The sequence below is a fragment of the Apium graveolens genome, chromosome 11, assembly GCF_009905375.1.
Source record: "Apium graveolens cultivar Ventura chromosome 11, ASM990537v1, whole genome shotgun sequence".
In the NCBI taxonomy this organism is placed as follows: domain Eukaryota; kingdom Viridiplantae; phylum Streptophyta; class Magnoliopsida; order Apiales; family Apiaceae; genus Apium; species Apium graveolens.
In genome coordinates, this window is record NC_133657.1 from 46,455,018 (window position 1) to 46,459,662 (window position 4,645).

At 34.6% G+C, this 4,645-nt stretch overlaps 1 long non-coding RNA gene across 1 annotated transcript; it reads right to left on the reverse strand.

The window, feature by feature from the left end:
• Positions 1-2,883: 2,883 nt before the first annotated feature.
• Positions 2,884-4,139, reverse strand: LOC141697229 (uncharacterized). Its single transcript, XR_012564655.1, has 3 exons — positions 3,990-4,139; positions 3,791-3,868; positions 2,884-2,929 (listed from the first exon to the last, which is right to left on the reverse strand). It is a non-coding gene; the product is annotated as an uncharacterized LOC141697229 (long non-coding RNA).
• Positions 4,140-4,645: the final 506 nt, after the last annotated feature.

Below are 4,645 nucleotides of genomic sequence, written 5' to 3' on the forward strand. Positions count from 1 at the left end.
CGATTCTCGCTTTCCGTGTCGAACCATAATGGCTTAACGGATGAAATGATTTCGTATTATCGCATAGCATTCTCATCTTGGGACACGCTAAAATCTTCCTTATAGGACATAGATTCCTCAATGGTATAGCGAATACCCTTCTTGGTAGAATCACTGTTCGTCATGTATTGAACCCTTATTATCGGAACAATACTTTCAACCAATTCAGGTAACGTAATAACCTTAATAGTAAAAGAATTAAGCATCTTGATTCTTGCCTAATATGTCTCCTCAAGGACACTCTATAAAGAGCTATGAGTGGCAATACTCGGGTTTTCCAATCAACTTATGGTATTGGGGTATCGTCTTCATCCCGCTTTCTCCGGAGACTTAGCTCCACTTCTATATCAACATTATAAAAAAAATCATGTACAATTTTCTCCTTTCCTCATTATGTCGATCTTAAACGATTCCATCAATTTCCGTATAACACTTCACATAAACACTTCAACATAACTCCTGGTAGTCCATCAACAAACTCTATTGGCTCAACCAATGGACTCTCTTTCGCATATAACTCTTAGCAATCTTTTCTCTGAGTGCTACAACTCATTCTCTTCCCTTAATGTTGGCTTTTCAATCGACTGTTAATAACTCAACCAATGCCTCAACTCTTAAGGCTAAGGTCCCCTTGGGTACTACCGTCGCGACTACTCCATAGTAATCCGACTACGAACTCGATGAGAGTTCTTGTTAACTTTTAGATCCTCAGTCTACCCATTTTACTCTTACTGCTTCCAAAACTTATAACCTTTGGCTCTGATACCATTTCTGTAACACCCCCAAATCCAAGGTAGTGAATTCGGGTCGTTACGATCACTTATTAATTAAATAATTCTCTTTTCACAATATTACTCGACCTTTTATTCAAACTCACATACACACAGGTTATATGCTTGGAAACATTATCAAATAAATCATTTCCACTTATCTACCTGACGGGGCTGGCGCACAAAAAGCCTATGGAACTCACGAGCGTTCCTTACCCGCCTACGGACAGCAGTCCTGGTCTGATCCATGCTGGTAGTCTGTTGTGATATGATATATAAAAGCAAGGGTGAGCATTAAAGCTCAGCAAGGTATATATCCCCATAATTAAGTATGTAAGGATAAATAAAACCAATAATTATACTTTGTATCTCCAAAGCGTTCTGAAAGTTTATATGCTTATCAAATTTATAATATTCTCAAAATCAACTACAATAGTATATCCACTGAATACTTGTATTCATCTCTTTCTCAAAATCATTTTATACTCGTACTCATTTTATTTCAAAATCTCAAGATGTTACTCGAACCAAGATTCTCAAATGGGTGTGATATATATTCATCAACATCCCAATTTAAAACTCAGCCTTATTGGCAGATTTCTCAAATGGATTTGATATATAATCATCAACATCCTTATTTAAACTCAGCCTTATCGGCAGATTTCTCAAATGGATTTGATATATATTCATCAATATCCTTGTTTAAAACTCAGCCTTATCGGCTCTCTGTTGTATATTTCACAACAGTTTTTCCAAAATGGAAGAAAGGGACTATACTGGAATAAAACACGTATCGGTGATCAGCCGAATACGAAATTTTCTCTACTAGTAGAAGGAATACAAACCTAGCCGCCTTTGGGCTCATCAAGACACTACACGGTGGTTTCCCATTGCCGTGCATGTCCGAAAGTCAATGGTCACATAGACCATATAACCATACAATGCGCCACTCCACGCTTGCATAATGCGCCACTCCGCGCTTAGTCACTGCCTGATACCACTCCGTGCCGGGCATGCCACATTCCAGTCCCAAAATAATTATATCTTTTGCTCAAAATCCTTTTTCGAAGGAATAGGTCGTTAAAAGTTGACCTCTAAATAAGATGATTTATTCATCACTTTTAACTCAATTGATCTTTGGGAGTTGTCGGAGTTTTGAATTTAAAATCATTTTTAAATCCCTATTTGTAGTAGGGTGACACATATATTACTCACTTGTTCTTTATTGAACGAGGAAGCAAAACTCTTATGCTTCTAGACTAAGTTCCCTAAGGTTTTTATATGTTTCAAATGATTAATCTCTTTCAAGAGTTTTGAATAATTTAGAAAGTACCTTTGGGAATTATGTCTATTTTTAAATAAGTTTTTAGAAGTCCGAAGATATTAAAAATCTAAGGTCTCATAATTATATAAGAGAGATTTAATGAATTGATAAAATCTTAAGTACAAAGTATTTCTAATTAAGGTTCAATGAATTAATAAAAACCTTAAATACAAAATATTTTGTGAATAAGGTCCAACGAATGGAGACACCTTAATCAAATAATCAAAACATGATTTGGTATCCTATAATTGCTCTTTGAATAGTTAAATCTTTATTAAATAACGTGAAATGATTTATAAACTATTCAGTATATTTTTAAATACTTTCTGGATATTTAATAATCCCTTAAGTATCGCTTTATAAAATAATCAATCAAGTAAGGGTGTCCCTTAAATGAATAAACCAATATTTCTCGAAGTTTAAGTCAAAATCTCAATCGTTCGCTTGATATATATATTACGCGAACGTACTTTATTTATCGAAATAGAAATCTTTCGCGTCCGGCTCTCTCCGGAATTAAATCGTTATTAAAATATCTTCAACTCCCATTATCATATATTATATTTGAAATACGTTTCAACTTCTCATACTCGTGTAAAACGAAATTTATTTTCGTAAACAATCGCATAATTCGTATGCATTGATATCATAGACAAGCATATATATATTTGAACTGTAAATCATGGCATCAATATCACAACAGTATATATATATAGCATGGATAGTATGAGATAGGGTTTCGAAAACTTGCCTCGAGTAATCGAAGTGGTATGGTCTCTGGTGTTTGGTTGGCGATCTATAAACAAAAACCAACGGTCTAAGTTAGTACGCGATTAACGTCTCGCTTTTATTAAGCAACTTTGGCAACTACTCAAGTATAACGAATCTCCGATCGTCACATTCTCAACACTTATATTCTCACTTTATAACATGGTCGAGTTTTGAAATCGATCTTTCGCTTTAGAAAGTCCATTTCGAGTTTTAAGCTCGAACGTGAGAAAACGCGTGTCAAAACTAGGTTTTTATGCGTTTCTCGCTTGCGCTCACTTTACCAAAACATTTTTATAAAATCGAAAAATTAATATTTTCTCAAAATTCTTTTTGTACAGTCTTCTCTACTGTCATATCCATTTTTTATAAGTTTTCCAGAATCTCAGAATTACTTTAAGTCCTTCAAAATCACCATGCAAGTGGACTTAAGTGCAGTTGGCTAATCGCAGAAATATTTTACACTAAAACGACCATAACTCCTAAAACGTAAATCTCCTCATGATGATCTACACATGTATAGAAACTGCAAAACAATATCTATCTATTCATGGCCAGTGGTTTTCAAATTTTAACCATTTTCATGGCCGAATATCCTGCAGAAAACAGATCAAGTGCAAGAATGCCCAAACTCAATTTCTACTACTTGATCTTAACACAATCACTACCTATAACCATCATAAACACAAGTACTTCTCAAGATCCACCCACATGAACCTTATATGCTCTATCTAGTACCACATACATGGATTACAACTCAACATCTCAAGCCTTTAGCAAGAACATAATCAATACAAACTCAAACAAACACAATCCTTTGGATCTTAACACTACAACAAATATAACTCTTAAATCCAACCATAAAACCTTAAAGGGTTGAAAGTTATACCTTCTTGGACACTAGGAAGGTTAGTTCTAGGATGATTGAGGCTTGGTTTTCTTAGAAAACACTTAGAAGGGCTAGATCCTTAAGAAACAAAACCAAGAAACAAGTTAAAATTTCGGAGTAACCTTTCTGCACCTCATTCAAACATTTTTATAAAATTGAAAAAAATTAATTTGACGCTGACATTTGTTATGAAGCTTACCCATGATATAGAGAAGCTATGGTAAAAATTTCATGATATTTGAATGAGTATATTTTGAGTTATGAATTTTTCTTTCTCCCTTGCTCAGAAAATCCGAACTGCTGGAATGAAAAATGGGAGAGCTTTAAGTGAGGGAAAAGGGGTTGTTTTCTTTTGTGGCTAAAGTGTGGGAGTGTATAATGAATATATGGGATGTATGCAGCAGATTTGATAATAATTTGGCAAAGGTATGGGTTGGTTTGATTGTGTGGTGAAGTGAGAAAAGGGAGAAGTATGGCTTGTGTACTTGTTTGTCTCCCATCACTATTCAACACTATTCCACTAACTATTCTAGTTAGCTTCTAATCATCTAGTTACACTCCTAACTACTAGTTAGGACTTGGTTATGCATGTCCAACTTGCATGGGATTTAATTTCTCATTCGTTTTTTATCGTAAACGCAATCGTCGTTCCATTCCGATAGTTTCCACGTATAACGACTTGTTTCGTAGAGATTTCTTTTATTGCTTATAATCCTATAACCAATTCAATTCCTTCTCTTGATCATAGAAACACCTTGATATATTATTTATTTCACGTAGTATTCCCGCTTCTACGCCATTCTTTACGGATACGAAAACACGTAGTATAATTGTGAATCTTCGAATTTCGTCGGC